The 17,576-nt window shown below is 44.7% G+C and overlaps 1 long non-coding RNA gene across 1 annotated transcript in view; it reads left to right on the top strand.

The window, feature by feature from the left end:
- Positions 1 to 17,206: 17,206 nt before the first annotated feature.
- LOC141146170 (uncharacterized) overlaps positions 17,207 to 17,576 on the top strand; it is a 69,582-nt gene continuing 69,212 nt past the window's right edge. The window contains exon 1 of the long non-coding RNA XR_012244746.1: positions 17,207 to 17,324. This is a non-coding gene — a long non-coding RNA (uncharacterized lncRNA). The remainder of the gene's footprint in view (positions 17,325 to 17,576) is intronic.

Genomic DNA, 17,576 nt, shown 5'->3' with positions numbered 1-17,576 from the left:
CAAACTCTCCCATCCATCCATGTCTCCATGCTTTATTTTGTTGAGCACTCACTTTGATAAACAGCCATTTTGAGTAAGGGCAAATGATTCATGTAGCATTTACTTCCGGGAATCCATCTGCCTTTAGCTCAGGTATGCATGCAAGAGAGTGTTCTTAGCTGAGAAAACCCCTCCTCCCCTCCTGAAGACTCCTAGGATGTACAGTATGCCATCATTTTGCCCAGGCAAGAAACCAGGAAGTAACTGAAGAAGTGTTAAAAAAAAAAGTTTACAAACAAGTAAAAATGATATACTTTCCTATCTATTTACTATTGGTAGTAGCCTGAGGATTAAAAATAATGAATGTTAATTGGGAGGGTGAAGTTTCACTTTAACCACTTCCCAAATGTAAAATGACTGCGGGCGGGATGCACTCTCGTTTGGGACGAGGTCATATGACAGCACCGTAGAACCGCCGCTCCCACGTGCCGCGGATGCTTCCGTGCCGTGTTCCGTGACCCCAATCTCGGGAAAGAGTGTCCAATCCCAGCCAGTCACATATAAACGAGGAAGTGCCATTTATTGTCTCTTCTCGGCTCACCCTGACAGAGTGTGTGGCTAAAAGAGCCAATCAGCAGCATCTCCTTGCAGGGGAGACCTGTACAGATTATCAGGGTACTGATCATCAGTGCTCTGATTACAGCACAGCCCCAGCAGTGCCCATCAGTGACATCAATCAGTGCCCATTAGTGATGCCAGTCAGTGCTGCCTTTCAGTGCCCATCAGTGCCACCCATCAGTGCCCATCAGTGCTGCCCATCAGTGCCGCCTATCCGTGCCACCTCTCTTTGCCCACCAGTGCCGCCTATCAGTGCCCATCAGTGCCACCTATCAGTGCTCATCAGTGCGGCATATTAGTGCCTCCTCATCAGTGCCAACTAATCAGTGCCCTTCAGTGCCACCTCATCAGTATCCATAAGTGCCGCTTCATCAGCGCACATCAGCGAAGGAGAAAAATTACTTATTTACAAAACTTACAAATCTTTTAATTTTGATATTCTTGGGTGGAGTTGCACTTTAAAATGTTACTAAACACACAACAGTAAAAATCAGTCTGTATATGCAGTAAAGCATGCTTGTTATACTCACTGTGGAACCTAAGGCGTTAATTCTCTGCATTGTGTTTGATTCTGTCTTCTCTGGTCCTCACCTTCTTTTACTGTCTCCAATCTATCTGCTGATAGCTCAAAGCCTTGGAGTCACTCTGCACATGCTCAGTTTGGTGTGTATTTCTAGAGAGTCTTTTTTTTTGGGGGGGGGGAGTGATGCATGTGATCAGCACAGGGCCAATCAGCATTGTCCAGACAGGGGTCAGGGGTGATGCAGCCTCATAGGACAGTCAGAGGAGAATGAAAACTCCTCCTAAAAGCTTTAACCAGACACAGATAGATGTCACAAGACTGCTATATACTGCTGATGAGAAAAGGTATTTATCAGTTTATATTTACTAAAACAATTGCATTTCTATGTTCCGTGTACTGTGGGAGACCAGATATAGTGAATGCAGGCTCCTGGGTTTAGTAACACTTTAAGTTCGGAAGCTGTCACAATTTAGGTATGAGCCCAATAAGTTTGTTACATTTGTGATTCCTTTTTTTGGGGCGGGAGGGGAAGGGTTAAGGCTCTCTTTTGGTGGTATTGTCTGCAAATTTTAAAGAGTGTTACTTTAGAATTCCAAGATAAATAATTTTACAATATTCAGATTTTATTTTGCGATTTGCTTAATTTAGGGAAAATTTCTTAGTACACAAAGTATGTCTGTGAGTGGGGGGGATTTTTGTTTTTTGCAATGCAATTCAATGCAAAAAGCTAATGAACAAAAAAAAAAAAAAAAAATCTAAAAAACATTTTTGTATGGGAGAGACAAGGGCAGGTTATTGGGTCCAGTAATGGATAACAAGAGATTATTCAGCTGAACATGAAAAAAGAACATTCTTATTTTTCTAATCTTCAAAGTATTCAGCAGCTATTGTACATAAAATTGTTACTTTGTTATAAACTACACCTGACAGCTGCAGCCAACTGCAATGTAACTTTTTTTTTTTTTTATCACTACTAAAGACATCAATGTAGTGCTGACAGGCTTTATCACACATTCTGGTCCTAGCTTTTACACTTATGAGTGCGTCCCCTGCACAGCAATAAAGGATGGTGGGGCAGGAGTGTCCAACCTGCCACCCTTTGGCACTTAAAGCTGAACTCCAACTTTCTTTTCATTAAAACTGAATGGAATGATTAGTCCCAGCATAGATCATACCTCTGTACCATGTTGCTCTATTGTCTGATATTCTGGGTTTAGTTGTGGCTTCTCTATCATGTGAAACTCTGTATATCCTACTGATAGACTCTGTTCCTTCCACAGCCACTTCCTGTAGCCCCTAGCCTAGAGTATGTAACACATCCCTCTGTAGTCTTGCAGACAGTAAATGATGTAGCTTCCTTCACAGCTCTGACATGGGCAGTGGCGGCTTGTGCTCACTATTTTTGGGGGGGGGGGGCGGCACAACCAACACCCCCCCCCGGAAGACAGACAGCGGGTCATCCACCAGCAATCACACACCCCCCCCTGTGGAAGACAGATGATGGTGATCACCCTCCGCCCTCCCACGGGAGACAAACAGCGGCGGTCACCCCAGAGGCTGCCTTACCTTGTGAGGCATGGAGGCAGGGAGAAGGAAGAGCCGGGGTTGCTCCGGCCAGCACACAGACATTCTCCTTCCGGCCGAATAGAAACCAGAAGTGTGTCCTGAAACAGGATTGGCCAGGGAGTCCTAAGACTCCCTGGCCAACAGGGGCTATCCCTGATTGGCCGGGAGGAGAATGAGGAAGAATAGCAAAAATATTCATTCGCTAGTGTCACACAACTGGGTGGGATTGGAGCGCAGTGGTCTGCACCCCCGAGCCCATCCTGTTTTGAAGCCTATTAGAGCCTCTGGCTCTAATCACGTGATTCAAAAAAATACACCCCCACCATTGGAATCCATGCGTCCAGTGCCCTGTATGTAGATCGGGGGGCCAGACGTATGGATGGGGGGGTGGCGCCCATGCACCCCTTATGGAGCGCCCACCACTGATGGTGGGTTGGATTGAATACATCATAATTAGCATTCAATCCCACCCAGTCACACCTACAGGAAGAGTCCAAACCTCCCAAGTCCAAATATTTTTTATTTTTGGTAATTTATGTTTTTTCACCAGGGTGCTTTTATTTTTAGCGAGTGCTTTCACACTGGAGTGCTGGGCTGGCAGGATGTTAAAAAAAAGTCCTGCAAGCTGCATCTTTTGGGCGCTGGAGGAGCAATGTATTCACCGTTCCTAAAGTGGCCCTGCCCATTGGAATGCATGGGCAGAGCTGCCGAAGTGCCTGCAAAGCCCTTCTTCGGGCCGCTAGCGGGGGTTAAAAGTGCCCCACTGGCGGCCAATTAGTGCAGCTAAAGTGACGGTAAAGCGCCGCTAAAAATGGCGGCGCTTTACCGCCGATGCCCCCCCCCCAGTGTGAAAGTGGCCTTTGAGCTACAAGCTTCCTTTTTTTTTTTCTCCCAACAGACTTCAGTGGGGGACACTGCAAAAAATGTCTGAAAAATAGCCCTGATGCACATTTTTTATCCCTATTAACTATTTTATTTATTTATTTTAGGTACTTATATAGCGCCATCAATTTACACAGCACATTACATATACATTGTACATTTACATCAGTCCCTACCCTCAAGGAGCTTACAATCCAAGGTTCCTAACTCAATTTCATCCTACCTCCCAACATTTTGAGATGGGAACAAGGGACACCTACTAGCAAACATATGTAGGCACAGGACACGCCCCCTTCAAGGAGAATTAACCAAAAAAAAAGGTTAATTAAGTCCACAAGTGCTTTTTTTTACCACTACTATTCCTTTATTTTGGCTTTAAAAATTTACAAATGCAGCAATTTATAATCTGGATGAAAGGTTTAGCACTGGGAAACACTTTTTGAAAGATAAAAAGTGAATTTTATATACAATTATATAGATCAGACCAAAATGAGGGACAAATGAGGAGGGATGAGGGACAGAGGGACATTGCTCCAAATGGGAGCTATGTATTCATACATACACATACTAAGGCAAATTTAGCTACTAGCATGTCTTTGGAGTGTGGGAGGAAACCAGAGTACTCGGAGGAAACCCACGCAGGCACAGGGAGAACATCTAAACTCCAGGCAGGTTGTGTCGTAGATTTTCATTGGCTAAATATATTTAAATCTGCGTTGGGATTGCTTTTCAGAGGTGCTTCACAGGCAGTGAGAGGTAACGGGATGTAACCCGTTAACTGTCACACCAACAAGCTGCATTTGCATGTGGTTGCAGGATGTTTGTAGCCCTTCCTCATTCGCTTGGCAGTGCCGCCACTGAACGCAACAGCAGTGAAGTTTTTGCTGTGGGTGCAGAGCAAAGCATCTCAACCGTGGTGCGTGAACAGCCCTGTCTGCTGCCTTTGGCATTAAAGGGGGCATGGTGGAGCTGGGGGCACTAAAAACACAGATCAGCTGTGTGGTTTAAGGCTCCCTCCCCAACCGTAGGTCCAAATGATTCCTAGCAGTCTCCTATAACATGTCTCCGGTCTTCATTCCTTCCATCTTTTTGAGATGGGAATGAGGGGCACCTTTTACCAAAAGTATGTAGGCATAAGACACACCCCCTGCCAAGCCCCTTAAAGAAGAATTATGCCAAAAAAAGATTAGTTAACACAAGTGTCACTACTATTTTTCGATACTGGCTTTTGAAATTTACAAATGCAGCAATTTAGAAAGGGAGCAACCAAGTGCAATGCACATGATTGTGGCGTGTAGGGACGGGCGAACGGTTCGGCCCGAGCATAAGTTCGGGCCAAACTTTGGTTGTTCGGACAATCGGCGAACACCGAACAATATGCGGTGTTCGTGGCAAATTCGAAAGCCGCGAAACGCCGTTAAAGTCTATGGGACACGAACATGAAAAGTTGAAAGTGCTCATTTTAAAGGCTTATATGCAAGTTATTGTCATAAAAAGTGTTTGGGGACCTGGGTCCTGCCCCAGGGGACATGTATCAATGCAAAAAAAAGTTTTAAAAATGGCTGTTTTTTCGGGAGCAGTGATTTTAATAATGCTTAAAGTGAAATAATAAAAATTAAATATTCCTTTAAATATCATACCTGGGGGGTGACTATAGTATGCCTGTAAAGTGGCGCAGTTTTCCCGTGTTTAGAACAGTACAACAGCAAAATGACATTTTTAAAGGAAAAAAAGTCATTTAAAACTGATCGCAGCTGTAATGAATTGTCGGGTCTCGGCAATATAGAAAAAACTCATTGAAAAAAAACAGCATGGGTTCCCCTCTCAGTCCATTACCAGGGCCTTTGGGTTTGATATGAATATTAAGGGAAACCCCGAACCAAAGATTTAAAAAAAATTGCGTGGGGGTCCCCCCAAAATCCATACCAGGCCCTTCAGGTCTGGTATGGATTTTAAGAGAAACGCTGCGCCAAAATTTTTTAAAAAATGGCGTAGGGTTCCCCCAAAATCCATACCAGACCATTATCTGAGCAAGCAATCTGGCAGGCCACAGGAAAAGAGGGGGGAGATAGAGCGCCCCCCCCTCCTGAACTGTACCAGGCCACATGCCCTCAAAGCACCTTGTCCCCATGTTGATGGGGACAAGGGCCTCATCCCCACAACCCTTGCCCGGTGGTTGTGGGGGTATGTGGGCGGGGAGCTTATCGGGATCTGGAAGCCCCTTTAACAAGGGGACTCCCAAATCCCGCCCCCCCCATGTGAATTGGTAAGGTAATGTACCCCTACCAATTCACAAAAAAAGTGTCAAAAATAGTAAAAAAGACAGGAGACACTTTGGGACAAGTCCTTTATTAAAAGATAAAAAAAAAAAAGTCTTGCGGTGCCCATTCATCTTCTATCACGCCGTCCGATGAACTGAAAAAAGGAAAAAAAAACACAACAGCTCCGCCTCCATGGGAGGCTCCCACCGAGTGACGCTTCTTCTTTGTGACAGGTGTTATATAGCTGAGGGCGGGGCCACTCGGTGACGTAAACGAGTGACCCTGCCTTCCTCTGATGTCACGAGGCATCTCCAAAGCACCCTCCCCATGTTGAGGGCATTTGGCCTGGTATGGTTCGGGGGGGCGCTCTGTCGCCCCCCTCTTTTCCTGCGGCCTGCCAGGTTGCGTACTCGGATAAGGGTCTGGTATGAATTTTGGGGGGACCCCCTACGCCATTGTTTTTTTTTTTAAATTTGGCACAGGGTTCCGCTTAATTTCCATACCAGACCTGAAGGGCCTGGTATGTATTTTGAGGGGATGCCCACCCAAAGGGCCTGGTAATGGACTGGGGGGGGAGAACCATTTTTTCAATGAGTTTTATCTATATTGCCGAGACCCGACAATTCATTACAGCCGCAATCAGTTTTAAATGACTTTTTTCCTTTAGAAATGTAATTTTGCTCTAAACACGGGAAAACTGCGCCACTTTAAAGGCATACTATAGACACCCCCAGGCACCATAATTAAAGGAATATTTCATTTTTATTGTTTCACTTTAAGCATTATTAAAATCACTGCTCCCGAAAAAACGGCCATTTTTCAAACTTCATTGATACATGTCCCCTGGGGCAGGACCCGGATCCCCAAACCCTTTTAATGACAATAACTTGCATATAAGCCTTTAATTGATTTTGATTTTTCATGTTCGTGTTCCATAGACTTTAATGGTGTTCGTCCAAATTTTTTGCCTGTTCGGATGTTCTGGTGCAAACCAAACCGGGAGGGCGTTCGGCTCATCTTTAGTGGCGTAGGGGGGCAGCATTTACAAGGTGAAATCAGGCAGAAAGGTGGTGATATTTCACCTCCTCACCACCTGTGAAAGGTCCTCTGAAAAGCAATTCACCACAGATTGCATTTCAGAGGGACAGCAAGAGCTGCCACACATGTGAACAAGCCCTTAGTCTCTGTACATGTACAGGTAACTGCTTGTGGACTGTGAGGCTGGTTGAGTTCCTGGGGTTTGTGGCCGTCCTTAGTCTGGTAGGCCCCACGTCATGATGGCAATGTATTGCAAGGAGGAGGGAGCCCAAACCCCTAGTGCTCATAATCTACAGTAGACTCCCTTGTGGGTGGGTCCCAAAACATGGCTGAATTGCCCATATGTGCTCCTCCAGGGACAAACCAGTCAATATACGCTTATTGGGATTTTTTTTACCAAAAATATGTAGCAAAACACATACTGGCCTAAATTGATAAAGAAATTTGTTTTTTTGTAAAAAAAAAATGGATATGTTTTATAGCAAAAAGGATATGTTTTATAGCAGAAAGTAAAATATAGAGTAAAATATATTTTTTTCTTCAAAATTATCGTTTTTTTTTTTTTGTTTTGTTTATAGCACAAAAAAAGAAAAACTGACTAAGTGATCAAATACCACCAAAAGAAAGCTCTTTTTGTAGGAAGAAAAGGACAAACATTTTTTTGGGCACGGCGTTGCACGACCGCGCAATTGTCAGTTAAGGTAACGCAGTGCCCTATCGCAAAAAATGGCCTGGTCATGAAGGGGGGTAAAGTGGTTAAAAAATTACTGCTTGGTGTCATCCGTAATACAGAAGGGAGCTTAAACATAGAGATTGTATCACTCCTCAATATTCCTGGCATTAGAATTTGAGTAATATCTCAGCTCCAGTCCTTTTATATAAAAAAAACCCCTACGAGCGAGCAGCAATAATTAGACCAAATTGTTAAAGTGTATTCCAGGAAACCAAAAACACCCCCCTATTGAAGATGGGATTTTTTTTTTTTATTTCCTAAAAGCTAGGAATGAATATTACATTTAGTAAATCTAGCTCTTTTTTCACTGCACCAATCATTATTTTACGAGCATAACTGGCGATTAAATGGCATTGATGTAAGAGACATTAAGAAAGAAGGTCTGCCTGAAGTCTACGCGCTGGACACTACGCTCGACTGGAGCGTGCCAGCATCAGCATGGCTCCACATTTAATTAGGTTTACGGATTTTACTGGCCATTTTAATATCGATCGACATTAAAAACATTGCAATGCAGCAGACAGTGATCTACCAAAAGTACAGAACGCGCTAAATGAGTCACGGTGAGCTAGATGGAACAAATGTCATCACTGCTGCACGCTGACATGCAGGGAATTTACCAGCTAATTCTTATTCTTTATAATAATTGTCTTCATTTTCTGAAAAGGATAAAGGATTGTAACATTATCAGCCTCAATGTGAGAAAAATGACGTGTGTTACTGGATAGGTTGACTGCTAAGCTCTGAACAGTTATCAAATTCCCGTTAGAAACCCTCAACAATTAAAGTCCAGCTGAAATAGCGCATCTTTTCATCTAAAAGACCTTTTATCTCCAATCCAAATGCTGCTTTCTGCTGTCACACTGCAGTGGTCTGTGCTGGCAGAGCTGAGTAACAGCCACACCTCGCAGCACAAGTGTCCTCGCAAAGACTTTTCAGCCTTGTTTACACTTGTGGCTGGGGAAGGGGGGGTTGGGGTCTTTAAAAACATGCATTTGAGCCACCTTTTTAAGCCCCCTCCACCACCACCAACTCCCCCCCCCCCCCTTTTTTAGAAGGGGGTGTACACATGCCACGGTTGTGATACTTTGCATCGCGGTGAAGCAAAAATTATACCCGCTGCACCCTGCAGTGCTGCCCACCGACCTATTCAACTGAATGGTGCCATGCTGCAAAAGCCTTGGTGGTGCAGGGTTTTAGGGATTAAACCAAATGGTGAGAAGGTGATATAAGGTCTCCTCACTGACTGTCAAGCGCCCTCTGAAAAGCAATCCAGAGGGCAAAACTAGTGTAATTGAGCCCATAGTGCAGAGATGGAGAAGGGGGCAAGTCTGACTAGATCCAGCATCAACTAGCCCCTTTATTCCTAGCCCTAATGTCCATGTACCTCCCATTCACATGTGGACATTATTTATGGTGGTCTGGTGTGTGGTGTACAGAAAACTATGTTCAGCACCCTTTTAGTGTGGTTCCAACCACTGGCTGGTATTCCTTTGCATTTGCTAGGGTATATTAACGAGCAGTGGAGTTGTTAAGGGTTGTTGCTTGGTTGATAAGAACAATAAAGACCATGGAGAGCTCCAGCAGGCAGTGGTAAGCAGGCCACATGTACCCCTCAGCGTGTCCCCTGCTTTGGGCCTAGCTAATCCAATAATGTTGAGGATTGGAGTGTAGCCTATAGCAGATTAAAGACACTCTGGTGAATCATGTACCTCTAAGAAGGTGGTAGATTATACACCTCTGAGAAAGTGGTGGATCATATACCTCTGAGAAGGTGATAGATCATATACCTCTGAGAAGGTGGTGGATCATATACCTCTGAGAAGGTGGTGGATCATATACCTCTGAGAAGGTGGTGGATCATATACCTCTGAAAAGGTGATAGATCATATACCTCTGAGAAGGTGGTGGATCATATACCTCTGAGAAGGTGGTGGATCATATACCTCTGAAAAGGTGGTGGATCATATACCTCTGAGAAGGTGGTGGATCATATACCTCTGAAAAGGTGGTGGATCATATACCTCTGAAAAGGTGGTGGATCATATACCTCTGAGAAGGTGGTGGATCATATACCTCTGAAAAGGTGGTGGATCATATACCTCTGAGAAGGTGATGGATCTTATACCTCTGAAAAGGTATTGGATCTTGTTACTCAGGGACAGTGCTGTACCCTGAGCATTTGTAACACCCTGCCATTATTTAGACTCTGTAGTGCTGCCCGATCAATTTGGTAAAAAGCCAAAAAAGCTAGTTCTCTGATTTGACATTCTGTTACTGAGCGACCTGGGATAAGTGTGGTGCAGAATATGGCATGAAGGGTTTATATATCCTTCCAGGGTCCTCTGCAGAGCGAGGGCAGGTGTACTGGTAATGAGTACCCCAGCTGTAAGAGGATTGAGCCCAAACCCCTAGTGCTCATAATCTACAGTAGACTCCCTTGTGGGTGGGTCCCAAAACATGGCTGAATTGCCCACATGTGCTCCTCCAGGGACCCACCTGATACCTGAAGGCTTGTGGACCTTGTTGAGGCCTAACTCTAGGCCCAACATGGTCTACAAGCCTTCTAAGCACGCTTCCTCTCTTTTACACCTACATGTAGGCTGTGTCTAAGACAAGGTGCACCCTATGCACACACTCCCCATACTCCTGCTCTCCCACCACTCTGTCTGGGGACACTGCCACTTGTGCTGGGCCTGACATCTTCACATGAATCAAGGACAGGCTTTCAATTCCCACATCCATCACCATACAACCCGACCAGGTTTGCAAACAGTTGGGTACACCGATATCCCTCTTCACTATGTATGTACTTCATGAGATGCAGTGTTTAGCATGGCCTAACAGTGTGCTACCTAACTTATCAGTTTTACTAAGGTTCACTTCAGAAAAAAGAAACAGCCATAGGCCCAGTCCAACTCTACTTTATTTAAACAGTTCTAGCATGGTCTCTGGCCTTGTCCAGTCCAATGAGGACCTCCGAGGCCAAAGATAGCTGACATCCTTCAATATGTAGTGGGTTGTGAGGCAGAGTGGGTGCAAACATGGTGAAGGTCATTGGGCGCCAGACACTTATTGGATGTGAAAGAGGTTTTATTTCTTTTGACAGTCCTTTTTGTATTTATGGGGGAAAGAGGGTTAAGGCCAGGACACCCTTAAGTAGTTGTAGATTCAATTGGCAGACTCCGAGATTTCAATAGGAAGACAGCCGTGCAGGGAAAGGCCCAAGCAAGGCGCCACATCTGCACATGCGGGAATGCTGTCTCCCATGGTAACAGTCGTTAACAGTTCCTAACTCAAACGTAACAGTCCTTTCTGCTCCACTACAACTGCCTCTTGTAGTTCTTCAACACTGAGCTCCCGGTCTCTTACTAGATCCTCTGATTCACTGATTCTGAATCCCTTGAGCTCCTCCAAGGTTTGTGGTCATATCCCCTCAAGCGTCACTCATGCTTCCCTGCTGGTTCCCCAGCTTGGCACTCCAGATACTCAAGCTTCACCCCTGCTAACCGGTGAGGTCCCTGGCTTGACTCACAAGGCTGCTTTGCAAGCATCTCCTCCGCGGGTTGTTTCCCTGACTTGATCACTGCCTGAAGTTTCCTGATTCTCCACCGTGCCCTTTCGGTGAGAATGTGGTTCTGGTACTTGCTTCAGTTACTCACTGTGGTCCCTGGTAAAGGTGGTTGAACCCTTTGTGGCAACAGCTTCCCTTCTACCTCTGACCACTGACAGGTTCTCTGGCCAGCAGAGCCGTCACTTCTGGTTGGACTGCAAGCCGCAATCCCAACCCTGCGCTGCTCTCTCACTTCTGGATAGGCCCTCACACAGCCTAGCAGCCAGATGCCCCGGGATAGGCCCAATCTCTGGCCTAGCAGCCCAGGGCACACTACACACTTCCACCCAGCCAGCCGTCCAGGTGGCACAGAACGCAGATCACCTGACTCCACCCAAATATATAGGTGCTCCCAGTAGGCCAAGGGATTCAAGAAAACCCCTGCCCATTGGCTGAGATACCCCGTATACCCATAACCTGACCTTGGGTTGCCCTTCTCATATCTAGTACCACCAAGTACCCGGCCACCTAGTAGTAGAAGAGAAAAGTGCAACAAGACCAAACTTAGGGAGAAATCAATAGATCTTTATCAATCAACCAGGATAACTACTCCTGGCAAGAAAATTTGTGAGGAGCTCCCTGCCCAAACTACAGGGTGCTACACAGTTCTTTTCAAAAGTCCTTTAAATAAATATCCTCTTGATCATTAACCAGCAGTTTTAGTTCAAATGGTGGTATACATTTGTGTGCCCATAGTCAGGGATGCCCATCCCATCTAAGTCATGGCTTCCCTCTCTGGCAAGCTCTTCCCATCAGCCAGCTTTCCTACAGGAAAAAAAAGACTTGAGGCTAAGCTCCACCCAGATATTTATATGTTCCAGCCAGGGGAAAATTAACTTATTCTCCGTCCTGGAAGGATTTTTTAGGGCACAACAATGTTAAAGGGGCAAGATAGTGCCTATATTCTGGCCTGCGTGTAGCGGTCACCCCCAAAATGGCCAGATGTGTTGGGTTCTTTCCCCAGTAGGTGCTTTAGCAGACAGGCACACAGTCCCAGTCACTCCTCCAGGTCAATGATCAGTCTAGGAGTATTTTTTTTTTTTTTGATGCTTTATTGAAATACTTGAACTTGGACAGGTACAGGGTAACTCCAAAATAAGTAGCACTAGTGGACACCTATCTTCCTCCTAACGATTCTGAGCACAGCCCTTGCAGCAACAAATGATGGACTGAGCTATGCAGGGCCACCAGGAACAATGTCCAGCTTTCAGTACAAGCTGATTCTGAGGCAAGAGCAATAGCAAGAGCACACAGTTATTGGGATCTCCCACACTGTCTGTACTCACTAATATCTTTGGATAATTGGATGCCTCCTTCCAATATCTTCCAGACACCTCTCCTGTGAATTCTCCAGACCTGATCACTAAAAGATGTCCCTTGGTCAGCTCCAGCAGAATTCAGTAGAATAGGCCCCCCAGTCAGCCAGATGGGACCTCAATGAGCAGTAGAAAAGCACAGTTGGACTGCTCAGAAGGGCAAGACCTTCAAGCTGGGAATCTCCTCCTGGACAAGAACCCTTCTGTTCCAAGCCTCAAACGATGTATGCTCTCGCCCAGCCACGATCTGGGCACCCACACTCAGGAATTGTCTAGGATAATTATTCAGCTACTAATTTGACTCTTCCAGCCCACTACTTTTCAGAACCCTCCATAAAGTAGGGGGAAGCAGTCAAACCTGCATCCAGTGAGACACAGAACAGCCCAAAATAATCACAAGCTGCTCAACAAATTACAGTAGAGCTAAGAACTAAATGACCCAACCTAGCACCTATCTAGGAGGGGGCTACATGGGAACTGGCTTGTCAATCACTGCTAGGGGGCATTACATCCTGTTGACCCCTCCCACCAGCCATAATCTTCCAATATCTTCCAGACACCTCTCCTGTGAATTCTTCAGACCTGATCACTAAAAGATGTCCCTTGGTCAGCTCCAGCAGAATTCAGTAGAATAGGCCCCCCAGTCAGCCAGATGGGACCTCAATGAGCAGTAGAAAAGCACAGTTGGACTGCCCAGAAGGGCAAGACCTTCAAGCTGGGAATCTCCTCCTGGACAAGAACCCTTCTGTTCCAAGCCTCAAACGATGTATGCTCTCGCCCAGCCACGATCTGGGCACCCACACTCAGGAATTGTCTAGGATAATTATTCAGCTACTAATTTGACTCTTCCAGCCCACTACTTTTCAGAACCCTCCATAAAGTAGGGGGAAGCAGTCAAACCTGCATCCAGTGAGACACAGAACAGCCCAAAATAATCACAAGCTGCTCAACTAATTACAGTAGAGCTAAGAACTAAATGACCCAACCTAGCACCTATCTAGGAGGGGGCTACATGGGAACTGGCTTGTCAATCACTGCTAGGGGGCATTACATCCTGTTGACCCCTCCCACTAGCCATAATCTGCCTGCACTGCAAAGAGAAGCAGAGAGACCCAGTGATGATGGTACTTGGTCTAAAATATGGTATGTCATGAATACGAAAAGGTTGTATTTAAAAATTGTATTTGTGTTTTGATGAGGGGGCAAGGAGGAACCAGGGAAGGCAAAATATAACTTCAGCTCCAAATTTTTGCTTTAGGGTTTAGGTGCGTTTTAAATATCCTTCACCTTATTCTTTGAAGGTTACACAAGACAATGTGTTACGGTCCACTGTAAACTCTGTCAGACTTCAGAGAGTTTGAATGCACAGTGGCAAATGAAAAATATGTGTTTGTGCAACTGTTCCAGCTGGCAAGCGTACAGGGGGAACATCAGCCAAAATAAGTCACCATTAAGTACAGAACAGCACACTCCTCTCTCCCTCTGCACATTGTTCCTCTGCGTGAACAAGCAAGGCACATGAAAATGATTCAGATGTTCTGAATATAGTAACACAAGACTGAGCCAGGACCTCTGCGGCGGTATGCAAACTTGTGGAGGACTTTATAGTGAAGTGAGAAAGTTATCAAACTCATTTCAGAAGAGAGCGTCTGTCAATAGGATAATACTGTTAGCGCAGGTGTCCAAATAAACCACAGTTTGGCCACCTTTTTTTCATAAACTGTTGAGATTTTGTAATGTTTGGTTCAGTGGTGGTAAAGTACCTTTGGAAGATTTTTGTTGCTGTATCATTTTTGTTATGTGCTGTCCAACTTCTCATTACTATTAAATTGCTGTTATTAATTAAAGTAGAATTTCAGCAAAAGCTAACTAGTCTTCAAAATGCTCCCTTCCCTCTCCATACACCTATTCCGACTAACTTGCGTAAGAAAGATGAATATGCTTACCTATTTTCAAACCACTCTGGTGCAGTCATGTGATCTTCCCTGTGTCAGCCACCATTGGCTGCAGTGGAAGGGAGAGAGAGCGCTCAACAATGGCTGGAATGCCTGGGAGCGGTGATGTCGCCCATAGGCTTACTATGGCCCATTCCTTGTCAGTGCTCCCTCTTCTCCCCTGCAGCCATTGCAGATCACATGGCTGGACTGAAGTGGCCTGAAAATAGGTAAGTGTATACATCTTTCTTACACAGGTTAGTCAGAATAGGTAAGTATTATACTCACAAAATCACAATTGAGTTAAAGCTCATCACATGGTACAGCATCAAAGTTCATCGCATGGCACAGCATCGTTCAGTCCATAGTGCATCAAAAACTCGTGCAGGAGGTGAAGACCCAATAGGCTAACGCGTTTTGAGGTTAAACCTCTTCCTCAGAGCCAACAGTTGGCTCTGGAGGAAGAGTTTTAACCCCGAACGTGAGATTTTGATGCACTATGGACTGAACGATGCTGTACCATGCAATGAACTTTGATGCTGTACAATGTGATGAGCTTTAACTCAATTGTAATTTTGTGGTGTATAATACTACTTATTAACAATAAAATGATGTTTTTAGGATAATGCACTAGGTCGGTGCGCCCTTTCTTTCTTTTTCTTGTGGTTCTAGAATTTTTAGACGTGGCTTATCCTTGTTGAACCAAGATGGAGATATAGCATATTCATCCTGAGCAGGCTCACTCCCAAGCGCAGGAGAATTTGTGTTTGTGACTACTTATATAGTCAGAATAGGTGTTAGGAAGAGGAGCATTTTTTTTAAATAGTTTAAGCGGGCCATACACTTAGGGCTAGCGGTGCCCTCTGAAAAGGGATCTGGCATGGGTAGTTTTTAAGAGGGCATTTGACATACGATGAGAGGCATTATGTTGCTTCCTCACCATCTGTTTTAACCTGGTTGCAGCAAGGCTCCATTCAATTGATTGGGTCATGCTTGGTGGTACTGCACAAACACAACAGCGGGGATCGTTCTTGCTGTGCCATGATGCAAAGCATCATGACCATAGCATATGTACATCCCCAGAGGAGTAGTTGGTGAGGGGAGTGGCTCAATTGCATATTTTTACTGCCTATAAACCAAAAAGGAAAAGGAAGCCTAAACATCTTTGTGAAGACACTTGTGCTGGGAGGTGTGGCTGTTACTCAGCTCTGCTATTACAGACCACAGCAGTGTGAAGGCAGAAATCAGTATTTTCATTGGCGATAAAAGGTATTTTAGACAAAAAGGTGTCCTATTTCAGTTGGGCAATGACTATCGAGAGGTTCTAAGAACAATTTGATAACAGTTCAGAGCTGAACAATAAAAACCAGCACCACCAAGCAAAGCCACAACCATGTGCATTGTATGCCGTTGTGGAGCGGGGTTCCTCTATGATCCTCACCTGTACCTATTAAGTCTTGGTACTTCCACACAGAAAAACCAATGATCAGTGGAAGTAGCAAGGCCCAAGTACCCTGTGTTAGAATTAGTGCCTCCAACTGCCAGTCCTCTGATTTAATGTAACAGCAAAGCGTGTGATGCTTACCTACTAGCTGCTCCTAGGAGCATTTTGGGACCACCATTGATCGAGTGAGCTCAAATTTCACCACAGGGTACAGTCCTTGACTTTTAGTGGGGTTGTGAACAGATGGATATCATTTACTTGGGAGTCAAAATCTAGAGTTGTTTTGCCACCAAAAACTAAAGGAGAGAGGATTAGGGCATGGGACATTCAAAGATGATTAGCTCCACTACTTCTGTAAATCCATTTCCATCAAAGTGGTGTGAGCCTAGGCCTTGTTTAATGAACACATGGGTGTCCTTTTTAGGCAGCAGGCCTATGAGAATGAAACCTCCAGTACACACTCTCCCCTAGACAGGAAAGCTCACAAGGTCACCTCAAATATTTATATCCTTCCTCAGCATGCACCACTGGCAGTAAACATCCTAGCAGTTGGCCAGGGGCCATATACATATTCATAACCCAACCTTATTGGATTATGTTTCACTATTGCCAGAGACACTCCCCAGAAGCAGGAAGAAGCAAATGATAATACTGGGCCTAGATGAGACAAAATGAACACAGAACCATTGTTTTAGCCTAGGCTAATTACGGCCTAGCAGCACGAGATTTAAAGAGTCACTCCTGGTTAGGGCAGGGTGGCTACAAAGCAGCATCAGGCATTGTAGAGAAACTCAACTTTAAAGCTCATACAACTGAAAACACATCTCTTCTCTCCTTATTTTCTATGGCAGCAGAAGCTTGGCAGACTGATAGCCTTCTATAGTAAGTAAACTTCAGGTACAGTACTATAAACTGTTAAAAAGGACTGAAACCCAACTTTAGCATCTCTGTTGTGGTCTTTGAGGATGAATTACTTCAGAGTACACATAGCTAGAGAGATCAATGATAGCTCTTTTACTGTTAAGGATATGTCCATAACTGGATAACAGGTGCACTTTAACAGCTCACAAACGAGCAAACAAAAGAAGTTAATTGTTAGGGTTTACAGTTACTCATTAAGGGCCACTTGAATGCAACCTCATAAGGTAGCTGCGAGGCCTTTAGTTTAATTATCTGTAGATCAGTGCGTTCCTTTTCTTTGTATACACATTAGTCAGAGATCTGCTACTCCTAAGTCTATTTCTGAATCTGTTTATTCTTGGCACTAATATGATTACAATTCTGTGTGTGATGTTTAGTACAGCCAAGATTCACAAAGAGCACATCTTTATACTAAACACTCCGCACGGGATCAGAGAGTGTAAGTGTCACTGTCTATTCTCTCCGCTTTGACAGAGCTCTGAGTCTGTTGTAAAAGGTGAGTAAGGTTCACATAAAAAATTGGCCTTACTGGGCTGGATTAGCCTCATACATTCTGGTATTTGACGAAGATTTCAAGGAAATATGGGAATCATCTACTTGATGTAAGGACTTGTTCTGTCTGATGAAATGAAATGCAACCACATATATTTAGTAGGCCATCCATACAACCCTTTGTACTTCTTGGTCAACGGCACAATACCAGATGTCACCACTAGATGGGGTTATCACAGTTCTTTACACCAAAACA

The sequence above is a fragment of the Aquarana catesbeiana genome, linkage group LG05 (assembly GCF_042186555.1).
Source record: "Aquarana catesbeiana isolate 2022-GZ linkage group LG05, ASM4218655v1, whole genome shotgun sequence".
Lineage (NCBI taxonomy): Eukaryota > Metazoa > Chordata > Amphibia > Anura > Ranidae > Aquarana > Aquarana catesbeiana.
This window is presented reverse-complemented; position numbering and strand designations above follow the sequence as displayed.